The 20,590-nt window shown below is 36.3% G+C and overlaps 1 protein-coding gene across 11 annotated transcripts in view; it reads right to left on the bottom strand.

The window, feature by feature from the left end:
• The window catches only part of LOC103792108 (uncharacterized), a 342,458-nt gene that overhangs the window by 317,375 nt on the left and 4,493 nt on the right, over positions 1-20,590 (bottom strand). Inside the window, exon 3 of one of the 11 annotated variants that reach the window (XR_013533196.1) lies at positions 1-20,590. This exon is cut by the window's left edge and continues 21,664 nt beyond it. The exons of the other annotated variants lie outside the window; for them this stretch is intronic. The gene's annotated coding sequence lies outside the window, so the exon portion shown is untranslated. 11 annotated transcript variants of the gene reach the window in all.

The raw sequence follows: 20,590 nt of genomic DNA, 5'->3' as shown, positions 1-20,590 counted from the left end.
ACATGACTCTGCTAATGCCTTGGTTTCAACCTTCTAGCCACCAGACCTGTGAGAGAGCAAAATTGTTGTTTTAAGACACCCAGTTTGTAGTACTTTGCTATGGCATCCCTTAGAAACTAGTTTGGTTTGAAAACACCAAAACCAGTTGTTTGGTGCAAATGGTAAAAATATGTCTACGCAAAACACAATAATAAGAAATAATATTATCACTGGGAAGGATATTAGGAAAAAGAAATTCTTAAGAAGGATTAGAAAACCTTGATCCTATCTGTGGTAAGTATAGAAGTAAAAATACTTACTAAGTGGATAATCAGTGTTTCTCTCAAATGACCAGTAAAAGCAGCCAATGATACAAATAAAACTAGACTAACTCAGAAATTTTTTTAAAGAGAGAAAAGGGAATAATCACCCAGCAATCTATCACCCTGTTGGTCAGCATTAACATTTTGTTGATATTTCTTTCTGGGAGAAAAATATCCAAAATTATGTTCAAACTTTAAATATATGTTCTATTTTTAACATTTAGCATTTTAGCAAACCATATTTCTGTGCTGTTATAAACTGTTTCATAGGCAAAAATGTCAAACTTTATTGATAACAATTGATAAAATGCTAAATCACATTTTATTGATTCCTACATAGATAAAATGTAATACTTCATTGAGACGTTCTTACATAATTTACTTCAAGTATTCCCTATTGATGGACATAGATTATTTTCATTGTTTTTTCTACTACAACTAGTTATCCAGTAAATATCTTGTTTCAGAACTTTTAACAATATTCATGATTATTTTATTAGAATGGATTCCAAAAAGGTAAAAGGAGAAAGGACTCTTGGGTCAGGTAGTATAAAAATTTTAAAGACAAAATACTTTCCAAAATACTTTCTAAAAAGAGTATACCAATTTATACTTCAACCAGCAGTGTGTAAAGGTAAGAACAGAAAACAGTAATCTATATACTGAAATATTTACTAATTTCACAAGCAACAAATGAAACCGCATTAATTTGTATTTTTTTAGGAACTGAAATAAAAGAAAAACACAAATGCCTATGTTATGAGCCAGCAATTCCACTCCTAAATGCATGAATACACCCACCAATTCATTTCCAGGCATATATCCAGGAGAAATGAGTGGCATCTTCATCATAGCTGTTTCATTCACGATGGTCAAACACTGGAAACAACTCAACTGTCCCTCATCAGCAGAATGTACATGTAAATTGTGGTGTATTCATAAAATAAAATACTACAGAATAAATTTTGAAAAGAACTAACTACTACCACATATCTCACAGACATTACATTACATAAAAGAAGCCAGAAAAAAAAAGGAAAAAATACTGTTTAATTACATTTATATGAAGTTCAAGGTCAGGTAAATGTAGCTAATAGAAACTGAAATCAGAATAGTGATGGAGGGAACTGAAGAGTGTTGGTTTTGACTGGGAAAGAACATGGAAGTGGGTACAAAGTGTTGGAAAATTTGTATATCTTAATCTGGGTGGTGCACAAGCATATGCAGGTGTAAAATCACACTGCATTTAAATTAGTTCAATTTATTACACAAAGCTTATACCTTTATGGAAAAGTACAAATTATTTAAAGAAAAAAAAAAATGTAGATTTTGAAGGACATTACAAGTAGATGAACCTATTTGTGCAGGTCCTTTAAGGTAAATGATTCATTGCTCCATTTACCTTAAAGTGAGAATTGGCTTCTGGATGATATCATGCTTTGCTGTTCAGAGAGTTTGGTAACGAACTCACTGAACTATTTACACATATGTTTGAAGGTTACAGAAAACCTTGGTCCTATCTACTACCACATATCTCACAGACATTACATTGTGAGATATGTGGTAGTAGATAGGACCAAGAACTTGTGCCCAAAAGACTTAGAGAGTAAAGAAAGTCATCTTAGCAATTACCATCTAGAAAATCTACCACTTCAATTATTATTTAAATAACTCTTGTAGAGACAAAAATCATAAAAAGAAAAAGAAAAATGCACGCTAAAATCTTCAGCAACTGAAGAATGGTACAAACACTAGGAATCAGAACTGCATTCTAATCCAGGTTCTACAGTAAATGAATTCTATAGCACCACACTTTCCTGGATTTCTATCTTTATTCTTTTTTTTTTTTCAGTCCCTTTTGGTAATTCCAAATCTTCCACTCTTCTAAATGTTGGTGTGCTTTAGGGCACCATCTCCCTAGATAATTGCATATAATTCCATGACTTAAGTACCATGTTTAAGCCAGTGCCTCCCAAATTTCTATCTCCACACCTGACCTCTCACCTAAACTTCATACTCATAAATGTAACTTCCTGCTCAACATCCTCTTTAGACAGTTAATAGGCATCTCCAATTTTAGGCCTTGGTTTTCCATACACACTTGAGTCTCCAAAAACTACTCCTCTTCTAATTTCTCCAACTGAGGACAAAGTTAACCAAACTACTCAAAGTCCCATACCCAGGAAATGAAGAATCATAAAACTGGGAAAACCCTTTCCCATTTTTGCTTTTATTCAAAGTCTCTCCAAACAGGAATGAAAACTTCATCAGTGCAAGCAATTTGTTTTCCTAATTGCTAATATCACCGGTGACTAGAACAATGCCTGGCATGTTTTAGAAACATAACAGGAAGATGTGGGTTGAATGAATGAATGATATATTAAACATCATAAATTCTTAATTGGAATAATTTCTAATTATATATAAAGAACCAACTTTAGTAGTACTATCATACATCCTCTGTAGTGTTGTCAGGTTTAAATGAATTACATTAGAGAAAATGTCTTGGGTTTTTTTTGGCAATAAAATGGTAGATCGCTCTACTAGTCTCTGCGGGACAATGACTTTGCAACTTTGACATTGGCATTTGTAGGTAAAAGCAGAAAGGTTTGTGTTTAAATCTAGACTCTGGATTTAACTTGGGGGGGACCTTAGTTAATTAGGGAACCTTAGGTTATGTGTTTAATCTCTCTGGGTACTCTCATCCATAAATTGAATATAAGTAAATCTGCCTCACAAGATTGTATTACAAATTACTTTAAATGATACAATGTTTATGAGAGTGCCAAACAAGTACAAGATCCTCAAATAACAACAACAACAACAACAACAATAAAATGATGACAGCAGTTACTGTTCTGACTGCCATGAGATGGTATAACATTGTGATTTTGATTTGCATTTCTCTAATGATCAGTAATGTTGCGCTTTCTTTTATATATATGTTTGTCGGCCCCAAAATGTCTTCTTTTGAGAAGTGTCAGTTTATGCCCTTTGCCCACTTTTTAGTGGAGTCGTTTTTCCTGTAAATTTAAGTTCCTTGTAGATTTTGGATGTGAGACCTTTGTCAGATGAATAGATTGCAAAAATGTTCTCCTACTCTGTAGGTTGCCTGTTCACTCCGATAATAGTTTCTTTCACTGTGCAGAAGCTCTTTAGTTTAATTAGATACCATTTGTCAATTTTTGCTTTTGTTGCAATTGCTTTTGAATTTTGTCATGAAATCTTTGCCCATGCATATGTCCTGAGTGATATTGCCTAGAAAAATAGCTAATGCATGCTGGGCTTACTACCTAGGTGACAGGTTGATAGGTGCAGCAAACCACCAACAAACTTGAACATCCTGCACATGTACCCCAGAACTAAAAATAAAAATAAATCATGACAACAGAAAAACGGGCATATATATTTTTGTAAATTATACCATTATCATGATGTTTCCTTGAGGAGCCAAGCATATTTTTTAAACAGGTTTGGTCAACTCTTTCTTCATACAATTTCAGATATCCCTCTACAGATAGGAAGATTTCAGAACAAGTATGAAGTTAGGGATAAGAGAGAGAAGAGGGGTGAAAGAAGTCCTTATTAAACATACAGTGGATCCTCATTATTTGTGTCTTCCATATTTGTGAATTTGTCTACGTGCTAAAATTTGTTTGTAATCCCAAATACTACTGGAGCTTTTGTGGCCATTCACAGAAGGGTACACAGTAGCAGAAATTTGAGCCTACACATTCCCAGCTAAGTCAAACCAGGTGATGTTCTGCCATTCTGTTTCAACACTCATCCTTAAGTAAGTGTAAATAAGTATCCTTTGTGAAGTCTACTTTGTGCCATGTAATTCCCACTTTTGTGCTTCGTGTTGGTGATTTTACTGGTTATAGTGGCTTCAAAGCATAATGTTGAAGTTCTGTCTAGTTCTCCAAAGTGCAAGAAGCTATGATGTGAGAAAATACAAGTGTTAGACAAGCTCAATTCAGACATGAATTATAACGCCATCCATCACGGGTTCAATTTCAATGAATCAACAATATATATTCAATAAGGTGCCTCTAAACAGAAACACACATAAAACACACAATTTTGTATTGATCAGTTGATGAAGATACTGTGAACAGAGGCTCAAAGGAACCTAACCTGAAAAACAATTTCCCCCGGGAACAATGGTTGAGTAATCTCGAATTCAGTTTTCCTAGCAACTCTTCTTTTGTGAGATGGAGTCTCCCTCTGTCGCCCAGGCTGGAGTGCAGTGGCACGATCTCGGCTCACTTCAATCTCCACCTCCCAGGTTCAAGAGATTCTTCTTTCTCAGCCTCCCAAGTAGCTGGGACTATAGGCACATGCCACCACGCTCGGCTAATTTATTTTTGTATTTTTAGTAGAGACAGGGTTTCACCATGTTAGCCAGGATGGTCTCCATCTGTGATCTGCCCCCCTCCGCCTCTCAAAATGCTGGGATTACAGGCATGACCTACTACATCCAGCCCCTAGCAATTTTATAGAACACACCAACCATGAATTCTTGAATCAACTATACTTTAGAAAACCTAGAAATAAAAATTTTTAATGAATTATACTATAAATACTACCATTGATAAAGCATTAAATTGCTTTTATTGGAATTTACAAGAGAGTATAAATCACGTAGAATTAAATAAATTGCTAAAAGTTATTCAATTTTCTTCCCAACAAGAAAAATAAATTCTTAAATGATCCCTCTAGATTGCTAAATTTAGAGGCACGAATATGATTTGTGAATTTACTAAGAGGCTTGGATAATTATGTTTTAAACTATGCTTCAACTTTATATACCATTCAAGGATTCTTTGACATGAGAATATTACAATACTTATACTTCCCAACACACATCTTCTCTCTACCCCATCCTGAATTTATTAAATTATTACTGTGACATTGTCAAAGCTTACACCATTTGCATTTGAAGATGTGACCATAACTTCAATAGTTTTTCAGATTTGCTATATTTTTAAGCAGATTTCAATACTCAGCATCAGAACTTTGACTGCAGTTTCCCTGTTCCCAAGTAATGACTTTGCAATTATTCCTACTATAAATGATTATTGGAATAGAACTATATCGTTATCCATATGCTGGAGGGACACACCTCCACAACGCATATTACATGCACACACACACACACACACACACACACACCAGAAACCACTCCCCACCCAGGGACCCACTCGCAAAGTACAAACTGGAAGGGATCTGGGCAGCACAACAAGCCACTCTCAGAGAAAGTTAAACATCCTTGGGATGCTATTTCCAGTTTCAGAGGTCACGCTATAAGGCACATTGACAGTTTGGAGCTAACCTAGGAAGAAACAACTGCCATTAATGGAAAACCAAACATGACGTGTTCTCACTAACAAGAGGGAGCTAAGCTATGAGAATACAAAGGCATAACACCATGGACTTTGGGGATTCAGAGGGAAAGGATGGGCAAAATGTAAGGGATAAAAGACTACAAATTGGGTTCAGTGTATACTTCGCAGGTGATGGGTGCACCAAAATCTCATAAATCACCACTAAAAAAATTACTCATGTAACAAGATACACCTGTTCCCCAGAAACCTATGGAAATAAAAAATTAAGAAAGAAAAGAAACAACTGCCTTCCTATGTGTCATTGATTCTCAGACACATTTTTCTTTCTATTTTAATATCTCTGAAACTGAGGTGTGCTTTGCTATTGATAACATGTAAGAGTTTAATTGGCAGTGGTTTTTGTTTGTTTCTTAGTTAAAAAAAATTAAAAATCATATTGCATCTTACAATTAGTGGCATATTTGATTTAACAGGATACAGTGGCATAGATCTGAAGGGGCAGCCCATGGAGGAGATTGAAGGAGCGGTGGATATTTGGCAGGAATGGAAAAAGTTTGGTAACTGGGGCAGAAAATGGCAAAGGTGAATGTAGGAGGATTCACAGTCAGAGACTGGAAATACTTTAGTCAAAAGATTGTACAAAGGTCAACTTGTCCATGATCATCATCCTCAAATATTTGAAGGGCTGCCATGTGGAAGAAAATAACATACTTGTTTTGTACAGCTCCTGAAGACAGAATGGGGGCCAGCATGTCAAGTAAATGATACTGCATGGGGCTCAAGAAACTCAGGATTTTAGAAATTTGAGTTTGCCAGCAAATGGATAAACTTTCTTGTGAGAAAGTGAAACTTACAGAAAGGAGTCAAGAGAGGCACATGGCTTTAGAGGGTGTCCATGCCTTAAATTTAAGGTTTAACAAAGCAACTTCTCTACTTAAGATTCCTACACTCTAAAAATTTATACCCATTTTAGCCTCTACCAGAAAATAACTTAGGTAAATAATCACAAAGAAGAATAGAGAAATGTGTAGGAAGATGTTAATTGTAGAGAAAGAAAAAGTCAATCAATATATCCATTCATAAGGAAATGTTTAAATAAGCACTAAAATTTGATGAAATATAATACAGCTGTTGAAAATGACCATTATGAAGACCATGTACCAGCAAGGAAATCTGTGTCTGAGTCTTGAGAAAATAATGACACAGAATTACATCTTTACTGATTATATGTAAAAATATGTAATTTTCTGCATATGGAAAAAACTAGATAGAAATATGGAAGTGAAAACAGGTGATTTTTTTGACTGGCAGAATTCTGGGTTCATCTTTTTCTCTTTCATTTTAAATTTTCACTATTATTGTGGTTAGCAATTTTAGCAACCCTTGTTGTGGGGAAGTTGCTTTGTCTTATTTGAGGGACACCAACTGGGACTTCTCTGATATTAATAACATGTGCTGTAAACTCCTGGTGCTCCTTTCTGAAATATTTACAAAAGGTATCATAAGTTGTTTGGACCTAATTACCTAATAAACAGACCTGTCAAGTGTTTGTTTTAGACTATGGACCACATCAAAACATTACTGAGACAATAAAGGCGATGTGAACCAAGACAATTCTGGAATTATCTGTCATACCCCGACTCAAATAACTCATCATCTAGTCTCAAAAGCAAGATCACAAATAAATAAAACTAGCAAAATAGGTCATATAATCTAGATGAGTACAATTGAGGAGGGGAAAGTAGCATGGGAAAACAGGGGAAGACAAGTAATTTTGATTGCCTGGAAGGCATCAAGAAACGCTGCACAGAAAGTATGATTTTTAAGACTGGTTGTTTTATTTCATCTAAATAATAAATGCTCTTATTTAAAAAAGAAATAAACTATACTGAGAAAATGTTAATCTCCTGCCCCAGTCACCATGAAAACCCCAGTCCTGCTCCCGAGAGCCAACCTCTTTGAACAATAATTTTACCTTCTTCTCCTGGTAATTGTTACCATATCTTTAAATAAGATGCTTATACTGCTAAATCCTGTTTTATAAAATTTCAACCTTTTGTATTGACTTCCTGTTATAGAAGTTAAGGGGTTAGCTTTCTTATGCCATCCTCAACCCACATCCCTCAATTTAATTATATATCAAATACTGGGTGCATCATTATGACTCTATAAATGTTGTTTATTACTAAACCATGTAATACAGCATAATTACATATTCCTTCTCTTAGAACTTATTGTTTTTCCTTGGGTTCTTAATACACTCTGGTTTCTGTTCCATTTTTAAACATATTTACTATTACTTTTGTCCTAAATGCCCCAACAGATCTTTCAAAATCTATCAGTAACTTTTGCACATGCTGGGCTACAGTTTCAAACACTCTATCCATTTCTGCCTCCTGCCCTCCTTTCTTCGACCCATCCATTCTGCACCCTCTCTCCCACAGCCTACAGTTCTGCTGCTGCTATTGTGGACCCTTTGATCTCCAGGCCAGCTACCTGGCTTTCATGCTAAGCCTTCTTTTCTCCACTCTCCTCTACCTCAGGCATTACATGGCCTAGTTTTTTAATCCCACGTATTTCTCTTCCTTGATTGACTCCCTCATTTTATAATGAACATTCTTCATTTGCTTCCTAAGAAAAGATCTGTAGTGGGCAAAACGTTTGAGCCTTTCATGTCAGAAAATGTCTGTATCCTACCTTATACCCTCAATTGATGATTTGGCTTACTATAGAATAGTAGGTTGAAAATAATTATCCCTCCAAGTTTTGAAAATAATGCACTTTTGTTCCAGTATTCAGTGTTGATGAATGCTAGAACATTCGGAAGCCATTCTGAATTCTCAATTTTCTCTTTCTTTCCCCCTCCCTCCCTCCTTCCTTCCCCCTCTCTTTCTTTAATGTAGGGTCTTCTTGTGTACCGTGTGCTGAGCAATCAAGGAGCCTGTCAGTGTAGAAGCTCACATATTTCAGCTGTGAGAGATACTCCTATGTTATTCATTTAATTATCTTATCCTTTCCTTTTTCTCTATCTTCTCTTTCTGAAACTCCTCATGCTTAGAGGTGAAGCTTCCTAGATTGAGATTCTAATTTTCTTTCCTTCCTTCTTATTCATCATTATTCCTTTTGTTTTTCAAGAAAGTCATTTTCCAAAGTTTTATGCACTTTTAAATTTCTGTTCTGGTGTGTGAAATAAAAATATTTTTCCCAAAAGCTAGTCAGTGCCCTGATGTTTCCTTTTCCCTAGCTTCCTGTTGTTATTCTAAAGATGTAACAAAATTTCTGGTCTTTCTGGAGTTATTAATGGCAGCTTTTTAAAAGATTTCCTCTGTTCCCAACATTGTCTCTATTTCACTGAATTCCTTTTCCTTATTGTTTTCATTGGTTTGTTTCTTTCATTGGTTGGTTGGCTGATCTTTTGTGTGTTTTCATCTCTTTCACGAGGAAAGTCTTTCTCAAAATACCCAGTTATCCTGGATTGTCCACTTGTTTCTTAAGAGTGAAGTACCAAGTGTTTTATCTGAAGCACTGTAAGCATGGGCAGATACTTAATTGCTGGGTTTTACTCGGGGTAATGAAAGGGCAAGCCATCCTTGCTGATGGAGAGTTCCACATGTCTGTCTCTAAAAATCTCTCTGGACTTACTTCATTTCTACACAAAATGACCTTTCATTCTGCTTCTATAGAAGTTAAAGAGTAAGACATATGTCTGGCTGCTGGCTTTCAAAAGCAAGGGAGAAGGGTGCTGAGGGTCTCCAAGTTTGTTATATAGATTTTCTTTAATCCCATTTAACCCCATGCTATGCTACCTTACTTTTGCCAGATGTTGGTGTTCCTGACTAGACCATAGACCATAGTCCCACTAGTTTATTCTCAAAAAATGACTTTTCTCCTATGTGATAGTAAAAGGCAGGCACGAAACCACCTTCTGGCTATGAAGGCTGGGAGGAACCTGCACCCTCAGGGGTCTGCCAGTCATGCTGCTTGAGCCTGTCCCTCCAGCCTTCCACAGCTCCTGCACTCTTCTTGCAGAGTTTCTCAGGCTCCATGGGCAAGTCATCTGCAGGCATTTAAGGAGGCACTTTCTCTAGTCTGCTAGTTGCTTGCCATGCCTGCATCTGTTTCCTATCTTCAGAAAAGTGGTTGAGCCATTCCATTCATTATTGTCTTTCCTACTATTCTTTTTGTTCTTGCAGATCAATATCTGTACTTATCTGCCAACATTTCAAGGGTTTGGGAGGGAGAAGTGATAAGTGTATGTGGACAATGGGCTGTGATTAACTGGAAGCCTAATGTCAATTACGAAAATGTAAACAAACAATGGAGTCAGCCAAGTGGCAAAACTAGAAAGGGCAGTCTAGGCAGAGTTCTACATGATGGTCTTCTAGTAGACATAGAAAATCATCCGTTCCTGGGTAGCATCTTTTGTCTGTGGAATACTACACTACTTCTTTTGAAAATTGAATAGCACATAGTATGCAATTTTCAAGCTTAACACATGGAAAGATACAGACTTTATTCCAGGTCTCTCATTAAGTAGTTGTGTGTCTATGAGGAAAATTTAACTTCTCTGAGCCTCCACTTCCTCATCTGTCAAAATTGGAGAAAAAAATGAACCCACTTCATAAGGTTCTTGAGCCAATTAAATGAAAAGATACTTTGTGATGGGTTTAGCCTGTGTCTAGCAAAGGAGTGAGGACCAATAAACATGTCATTATCATCATCATCCTCCTCTAATTATACAAATATATATTAATAGGAAAAATTTGACTAAAAGACTGGCAAAAACAATTTAGATGAGCGGAAGAAAATTTTATGAAGAATTAGCAACAAAGTTACAAAAGACTTACATTGCATTCTGTTTCCTGACAGAAACTAGAGTTATTTGAAGGGTTAAATGAAACATGAATATTTGTGTAAGACGCTATTTGTAACTTCACACATTACTTATTAAGTAGTAGTTATTTTGCTATCATTATTATTAAATATAGGAGTAGGATAAATAGAGCATCCTGAAATTTTAGAAGTGGAAAGTTTAAATTAAACTGCAAATGATAGTGACTGACTGTCAGACTTCAAAACTTGCCCAAAGGCACACTCTGTTATTTCAGTCAATCTCTGGAAATAATATAGGGTCCAACCGAGTTCTATAGGGCTTTGTACTTTGCTTAATACATATCATTACCCATGTATTTTCCTCAAGGGACTATAGCTGTGGTTAGGGAGGAACCCAGTTGGTCTAATTGTTCCCTCTATTTCCCCAACATGTAGCAATTTACCTAGCACACATAGTTTATAATAATAAATAAAAGTTGCTTAAATTACCTAAATAAGTATTTGCAAGAGCAAGCTTGAGGGATAGAACAGAATATGCCTTTCATTTCATGCTCATGACCTCACACACCCTCAAATATTCCATATTCTACCCTTTATTTTTTTTAAATGAAAGTTCTTATGCATAAACTAGGTATATTGAGCAGCACTGCAATAAGCTACGTCATTTGACTCCAACTCTTCATAAATCTCCAAGGCTGGCAAATCCTACAAGAGCCTGCCCAGCAGTACTGATGCTCTACTTGACGAAAGGGTTAATAGGAAAGCATTTTAGGAAAGGCCTACAGTGCTGACTGTATTTGTTTTTACCCAATATACTTACCAGGCTTTTCTTATTAGCTAAACATCTTGTCACAGATTATTAAAATGAAACAAGGTTGTTAAAACAAATGAAAAAAAAATGCTGTCTGTCCGTAATGTCTTGAATTTTACTCTTTGTAGGCCTGCCAATTGTAAGATTCTACAATATTTCCTGTCACCAAGGAGAATGAATGGCTTTTGCTGCATAGTACCCAGGGTTGAAAAGTATCCTAAGACAAAACATTATATTTTAATGATGCTCAAAGTACTTTCACTTGTTTACATCATTTGGTTCTACCCACCAATCCAATGGGGATAATTCCATTCTTGCAATGGAGAAACAAGGAGTTAGTGTGGACTAAGTGACAAACCAAGGTCGCACAGAGTTGAGCATACAAGATAGTGGGAAAGTAGCCACATAAACAGCAGTGTGGGAGGAAGAAGACTTGGTTCTTGTCCTGGCCCAAGCCTAATAAGCTAAGTAACCTTGGGCTAGACATCTCATTTCTCTGGGTCTCAGATTCCTTATTTAGAAAATGAGAAGTAGAATCTTTTAAACAACCACCTCTTGCATGAACTCAGAGTGAGAACTCACTCCAACATTGGGAATCCTATTTCAATGTGAGATTTGGAGGGATCAAAACATCCAAACCATATCAGAGGTGGTTTGTTTACGTGAGAACAACAAAAACAAAGCAAAAACATTCAGACTGTCTTAAATAATAAATATATTTAGCTCAGGAAAAAAGAAACCTGGAAATCAGCTAGACTTCAGGATTTATTAACCTGAAAACTAGAGCTCAGTTCCTCTGCAGTTTTATGATCGCCCCTTACTCAGTGTATTTACTTCCCTCTGACACCCAGTGGTTTCTTCTTCAGTTATTGGAAATGTCTGACTCAGTACCCTTGGAAATTCCCCCTCTTGTCTCTCTAGTCTGAGCTTGATCAATTCATGAACGGAGTCCAGGGGCCTAGCAAGGTGCTAACTGTCTTAGACCTGGATTCCTGAATCACTATGCGGGTTTTAGAGGAATTAGCTCTTAACCACTCACATTAACCTCCAGAACTGAAGGTGGAGCCATGGTTCTTGAAATCAAGAGGTAGAATAGGAGGTGCATCACTGAATAAATACTGGGATAGTTTACTTAGGGCAAATACAATAATGGGTATATAAACAGCAATCTCTACTGCACTCAATAAAATAAAAAAAATAGTATAAACACTCTGATGCAATATAATAGTCTTACAATGTTATTTTATAGTCTATATAACTATATAGACCATATAATAATACATGGTATTATTATATTACATATCTCAAAATAATAAAAGCTATTTATGACAAACCCACAGCCAATAGCATACTGAACGGGCAAAAACTGGAAGCATTACCTTTGAAAACTGGCACTAGACAAGTATGCCCTCCCTCACCATTCCTATTCAACATAGTGTTAGAAGTTTTAGCCAGAGCAATCAGGCAAGAAAAAAAAAATAAAGGGTATTCAATTAGGAAAAGAGGAAGTCAAATTGTCTCTATTTGCAGATAACATGATTATATATTTAGAAGACCCCATCATCTCAGCCCAAAATCTCCTTAAGATGATAAGCACCTTCAGCAGTCTCAGGATACAAAATCAATGTGCAAAAATCACAAGCATTCCTATATATCAATAACAGATAAACAGAGAGCCAAATCATGAGTGAACTCCCATTCACAATTGACACAAAGAGAATAAAATACCTAGGAATACAACTAACAAAGAATGTAAAGGACCTCTTCAAGGAGAACTGCAAACCACTACTCAAGGAAACAAGAGAGGACACAAACAGATGGAAAAACAGTCCATGCTCATGGTTAGAAAGAATCAATATCGTGAAAATGGCCATACTGCCCAAAGTAATTTATAGATTCAGTGCTATCCCCATCAAGCTACCATTGACCTTTTTCACTGAACTGGAAAAAAACACCTTAACTTTCATATGGAACTAAAAGAGAGCCTGCATAGCCAAGACAATCCTAAGCAAAAAGAACAAGCTGGAGGCATCATGCTACCTGAATTCAAACCATACTACAAGACTACAGTAATCAAAACATCATGGTGCTGGTACCAAAACAGAGATAGAGACCAATGGAACAGAACAGAGGCCTTGAAGTAAGATCACACATCTACAACCATCTGATCTTTGACAAACCTGACAAAAACAAGCAATGGGGAAACGATTCCCTGTTTAATAAATGGTATTGGGAAAACTGGCTAGCCATATGCAGAAAAGTGAAACTGAACCCCTTCCTTACACCTTGTACAAAAATTAACTCCAGATGGATTAAAGATTTAAACATAAAACCTAATGCCATAAAAACCCTAGAAGAAAACCTAGGCAATACCATTCAGGACACAGGCATAAACAAGGACTTCATTACTAAAACACCAAAAGCAATGGCAACAGAAGCCAAAATAGACAAATGGGATCTAATTAAACTCCAGACCTTCTGCACAGCAAAGGAAACAATCACTAGAGTGAACTGGCAACCAATAGAATGGGAAAAAATTTTTGCAAGCTACCCATCTGACAAAGGGTTAATATCCAGAATCTACAAAAAATTAAAACAAATTTACAAGAAAAAAACAACCACCCAAAAAGTGGGAAAAGGATATGAACAGACACTTTTCAAAAGAAGGCATTTATGTGGCCAAGAAACATATGAAAAAATGCTCATCATCACTGATTATTAGAGAAAGGCAAATCAAAACCACATTGAGATACCATGTCATGCCAGTTAGAATGGCAACATTAAAAAATCTGGAGACAGCAGATGCCCGAGAGGATGTGGAGAGATAGGAATACTTTTACACTGTTGGTTGGAGTGTAAATTAGTCCAACCATTATGGAATATAGTGTAGTGATTCCTCAAGGATCTAGAAATAGAAATACCATTTGACCCAGAAACCCCATATACCCAAAGGATTATAAATTGTTCTATTATAAAGATACATGCACATGTATGTTCATTGTGGCACTGTTTACAATTGCAAAGACCTGAAACCAACCCAAATGCCCATCAATGATAGACCGGATAAAGAAAATGTGACCCATAAACACCATGGAATACTATGCAGCCATAAAAAAGGATGAGTTCATTTCCTTTGCAGGGACATGGATGCATCTAGAAGCCATCATTCTCAGCAAACCGATACAAGAACAGAAAACCAAACACAGTATGTTCTCACTATAAGTGGGTATTGAACAATAAGAACACATGGACACAGGGAGGGGAACATCATACACTGGGGCCTGTTGGGGGTGGGGAGATAGGGAAGGGATAGTGGGGGTGGGGAGATTGGGGAGGGATAACATTGGGAGAAATATCTAATGTAGGTGAGGTGATGGGCAGATGGAGGCAGCAAACCACCATGGCATGTGTATACCTATGTAACAATCCTGCAAGATCTGCACATGTAACCCAGAACTTGAAGTAAATTAAAAATATATATTAAAAAAAAGAAAGTCAACTTATAAGAGATGCTCAATAAATATTTAATTGCTAACTGAAATAATAAATAAATAAATTTAAAAGTAAATACAAAAATTAAAAAAAAAGATTAAGAAATCATAAAGGTATAACAGTGAAATGAGAACAATGGGAAAGTTACCAGATAGACTCTGAACAGTAAATGTCCCAACAAATTAATTAAAGGTAAAAATGGTAATTTTGTCTTGAGCCTCCTGGCAGCCAAAGCAAAGAAGGAAGAATGATCGGTTAAAAGGGCCATATTACACTTTGGAGAAAGAAAGATATTTCTGATCCAGAGGCCTCAGATAAAATATTTTTCTCACAAGTCTTCCTAAAAGGGTCACTGCATGACAATGGAACTGTCAGTAGCATCCCTATGGTGTATGTAACAAGTTTGAAAACATCTATCAACACTAACACAAATTTAATTTACTTGCTCTGAGATATTTGGTCCAAACCAAGGCAATTCTCACATGTTCTGGATTAATTCAAGGATAAAATCGGGGGTGATCAGAGCCATGTCTCTCAGACTGGGGTAAAATTAGAACGGCTGGGGACACAACAGGAGGTAAAAATAGTATATATTCCTGGTGATAGGAAGGAAACCATTTTGGCTTGGCCTTTCTCCTGACAGCAACAGATTTAAAAGATTATTTTTGTATTTAAACCAACATAAATATATTACAGAATAGAATACAAAATGCATAAATGCTATGAAAGAGAGAGCATAAAACCTCAATGAAAGGATATCCCATTTGTGTGTACAGTCTTGAGTTATATACACAGACCCCCAGAGGCATCATCTTATAGTCTTCTACCTTTCAGGTTTGTTCAGGGGAAAGGTTTCAAGACACTTTCCTCTACACTTTCCTCATTTGGCCAACTCATAGTCATCTCTGATAGCTCCTTGTGCTTCTGTAATCATGTCACTCTGTACATTCTGTTATCGTTATTTGTTTAAAATCTGTCTCCCTTAATAGAATGGTAAGAAATTGGTTACCTCATCCTCCAATTCCTGATGCAGTGTCTGTTTGGGTATAAGGGACTAATAAATTAATATGTTAATGAGCTAAATATGTCCAATCTTTTTGGCCCTATTTGTTTCCCCTCAAAATTAATATGGTAAAGTCCTAACCCCAGATCTTCAGAATGTGACCTTATGTGGAGTAGGGCCTTTAAAAAAGTAATCAAGCTGAAACAAGGTTATACGGGTGATCCCAATAAAATATGACTCATGTCCTTATAAAAAGAGGAGATTTGGACACAGAGACATGCATAGAAGAAAGATAATATGAAGACATGGCCAAGAGGACGGCCCTGGAATAGACCTTCCCTCACAGTCTTCAGAAGGAACCAATTCTCCCCACACTTTGATCTCAGACTTTTAGCCTCCAGAATTGCAAGACCATACATTTTTATTGTTTTAGTTTCTCACTCTGTGGTACTTTGTTACACAACCCTAGAAAACTAATACGCTCATCTTCAAATCCTTCAGATGACCCCACCTGCCATGAATATAAATGTGGGTCTCTTTCCTTGCTCTCTTGCTGTCCATGCAATGGAATACATACTTCTCCACAGAAGGAGGAAGTAGGTCCTCAAATACTATACAATTTTAAGGTATTTTTTCTTTAATATAATCCAGCAGCCTTCTACAATAGGCAGAAAAATTATAAAGATAGTTTAACTAAAAAGAGAGATGATAAATAAGTGTCATTTTCATTTACAAGGAGAATTAAATTTTTGTGAACCAAACGTCCAAATTGGTATCTTAAAATTTTGTATTAAAAAACAATCCTGGTTCATTGAGTTTACTTATAAATTTGGCTGTAGTTTACACTTAGAAGAAATGGTTTTAATTTCATTATACACTACCAAATCAACCAAGTCATTGTACATGTAAACTTATCCTTCGTGTCTTAAAAATGTTTTTTTTTTCCTGGTGCTTTACTCTAATTTTCCTTAATATTTTTTCCTTTATGGCATCTCAGTAACTGAGTGTTTCTTAAGCTAGACAGAGAAAACCAAAAGGAAAGACATTCTCAATCATGGGATTGAGGCTGTAGATCACAGCGATTGTTTTCCAAAGAGTAAATCCGAGTACTTTTCCACTTGAATCAGAGTACCTTTCCAGGACTAGCTACAGGTTGATCTTGGAACAAATTTATTTGCCATGACAGAATAGAGAAAATGTAGTACTATTATTTACCACAAACCCTGAACACGTTTGCAAGAATACCAAAAACCCTAGGTTAACATTGTTTCACGTTGTATGATCCTGTGTTAACAATTAAACAGGGCAAAGCATTCTGTAAACATTTAAACCACTAATATACACCTGGCATCATCTATGAAGAATTCGGGTACCTCCCACACATTTGGAATTCAGGTGTGAATTCTAAAGTGCTCAACAAATTTAAAATAACAGAAGGCAGGCCAGGGTCACTGCAGCAGGAGCGCTAAGGGTAAAGGGAAGTGCTAGCTGACGTCCTAATAACAAATGAGGAAGCAGGAAACCCATAAAAACTGCTCACAAGCACATAAAACCACAGCATTCATTTTTTATAGAGGCACAGAATGTTAAGTGTGCCATAGGCCCCAAGACATTAAAGTAATACAACCCAACAGAAGGTTCCATGGTCACTGCAATGCTCTCTGGAAAGGCAAAGGGATCAGGAACCAGGCACTCAGAAGGCCCCCTGATTAGCCAGGCCGCTTGGAAAAGTCATGTAATCTCTCAAAGCTGCTCTTTAACGTCAAAAAAAATAATAATTCTGTCACTCCTTACTCCACAAGGTCATGGTGGGGATCAAAAGTAAAAGAGCTCCTGCGTAGAGTCACTGACTGGATTTCACACTCGTCCCTCCTCTCTCTTGGCTTCCAGCACCCCACACACTGTCCTGCTTCCCTCTAATGCATTGGCCATTCCTGCGCATACTGCTATGCAGGTTCCATTCTTTGATCTCTAAATTCTGGAGTACTCTAGACTTCACTCGTTATCCTTTTTCTCTGCTGTATCTGTAATCTTTCCTTAGGTAATCTCAAGGCTCTAAGTATGATCCCTTTTGCTGATCATTCCCACATTTTTATCTGCAATTTTAACCTTTCTTCTGAACCTCAGACTTACATGTCTAACTATAAGCTTGACATCTTCACTTGATGCCTGATAGGCAGCTCAAACTTCATATGGCCAAAATAGGCCTCCTGATTCTCTATGATCCAACCTCTTATTTTCTTACTCTTCTCTATTTTCATCAATCTCATCCTCTCAATTGCTCAAGCCAAAAGAATCTAGAAGTTATCTGGGTTTTCTCTATCCTTTGTCTCCCACATCCTATCCATCAGCAAGAACTGTCAACTCTTCCTCTGAAACAAATCTCAAATCTTTCCATTTCTCTTCACCACTACTACCATTGCCCTTGTCCTAGCCACCATCTTTGCTCATCTGAATGTCCAGAGAAGATCCTCAACTGGTCCCCATTTTCCTATTACCCTAGGCAAACATTTTTACATTTATTATATGCTTTATACAAACTTAATTTAATGACATTATATAAATAAATAACAAGTATGTAAAAGATAGTATTTTTAATTTAAAAATCCACCAAACAATTAAAACATACATATGTATGTAAAAAATTAAAAATCAATAAAGTCCTAGAAGGATACACACAAAATCTATGACACATTTAACTTCCTCAAAAAAAAATTTGAATAAGGATGAAAGACAAAATGGATTTGACTTTAACACATAACATTCCCTTGTTTTTTTTTTTTTTTTCCTTTTGAGATGGAGTTCTGCTCTTGTTACCCAGGCTGGAGTGCAATGGCGTGATGTCGGCTCACCGCAACCTCCACCTCCTGGGTTCAGGCAATTCTCCTGCCTCAGCCTCCTGAGTAGCTGGGATTACAGGCACACGCCGCCATGCCCAGCTAATTTTTTGTATTTTTAGTAGAGATGGGGTTTCACCATGCTGACCAAGATGGTCTCGATCTCTTGACCTCGTGATCCACCCACCTCGGCTTCCCAAAGTGCTGGGATTACAGGCGTGAGCCACCGCAACCGGCAACATTCCCTTCTTTTAAAAAACACAAGAACTTGGAGCAAACATGTCAGTATGCTAAATGTTGATTCTTGGTCAGATATTTTGATACTGTTCTCTGCAAATTCCTTCTGATGTTTTTCAAAATAAAAAAGTAAACACATAAAAGAGAGGACAGAAAACATAAAAAGGACAAGGGTAAAAGGATGATAGAAAAATTATAAAAGGGTAATATCCTTGATCTAAAAAAATGCATTAAAACTTTAAATATAAAATGTTCTACATATGGACATGTAGAAAAGTATTTCAATTTTTTGAAAAAGAAAGAAAAGTCTTGCTCTATTTCTAATTGAAATGTTTCCATCTGCCTCTGCACTGTATAATAATATAAATTAAATCATACAATCCATTTAGAGTCTTCCAATGGCGCAACACATATTAGAATAAAATTCACATTCCTTACCACGGTACCTGTGATGATCATCTATAAAGGGTATATTTGTCTCTATTGTAACATAACAAATGACCATAATCTTAGTGGCTCCAAATAGCAACCACTTATTAGTCCTGGGTCCTGTAGATCAGAAGTCCATTCACAGCTTGGCTAGGGTCTATGATCTGATGAGGGCACTAAAGGCTGAATTCAAGGTGTTGACTCAAATGTTAATTGCCTTGGGCAACACCCTCACAGATACACCCAGGATCAATACTTTGCATCCTTCAACCCAATCAAGTTGACACTCAATATTAACCATCATAATTCACCATATTTATGGTCCTGGGGTTATAAAAATGATGTACAACAATAAGCAGGAAATCTTAGGACTTGTTTTAGAATGGCCTTTATCTATCTGCCTAAAAGATAGGATATTTTATAAACATTTGGTTAATGAAAAAAATGAGTAACAAGAGTAGTCATCTAAAATCACACATAATCTCACAAACATTAGCATTAAAGTAGTTTAATTCATAAAGACCCTGTGACATCATGAAAAGCTTAAAGTGGGTATGATTTGCCATGGTTAAGAAGAAAGTACACCACAGCAAGACTAATTTGGGGTGAGAGGATAGCTTAGAAAGATAAACCCAAGTTAACTGACACAGGCAGTTTAAAATAACAACAACAACAACAACACAGACTAATTGTTAAGGCTTGGTTTCATTTGACTCAGCTACTTACAAGCTCTGAGGCTGAACAATTTATATAATATATCCAGTTTGGGTTTCTTCCTTCACAAATGGGCAACCACTCCACAGGTGGTTGGGAGGTTTAAATTATTGGATGCATGTTCATTATCTAGTACATTATCCAGAGCATAGTACTACTTAAAAATTGTCATCCATCACTCTGGAAAAATCAGTTTGAAATAACAATTTCCCAGATTTGCTTCAACCAGGCAGTCTTTCAGTGGATTTTTGCAGGGTAAGAGTGAAGAGGGTTGGTGGTATGTTATGTTAGAAAATTAGTCAGAAATATATATTTCTGAATGGAAACTTATTAAATTGAATAATTCTTGGTGTATTACTTAAGGGCTATATTTCTTTCATTCTAAAAGAAAATAGCCTTACTGGGTTTCACATAAAATACATATATTCTTAGAACTTGAATTGCCTGCTTTATTGACCATGAACTTGATGGATTCTAGTCTTGTGATTAGATTTTTTATATGGCACAGTTGACCTTAAAATATGAAAATTATCCAAGTGGGTCCTGTTGAGTCACATGAGTCCTCTGAAAACAGAGTTTTCCAG

This window comes from Callithrix jacchus, chromosome 3, assembly GCF_049354715.1.
Source record: "Callithrix jacchus isolate 240 chromosome 3, calJac240_pri, whole genome shotgun sequence".
Lineage (NCBI taxonomy): Eukaryota > Metazoa > Chordata > Mammalia > Primates > Cebidae > Callithrix > Callithrix jacchus.
This window is presented reverse-complemented; position numbering and strand designations above follow the sequence as displayed.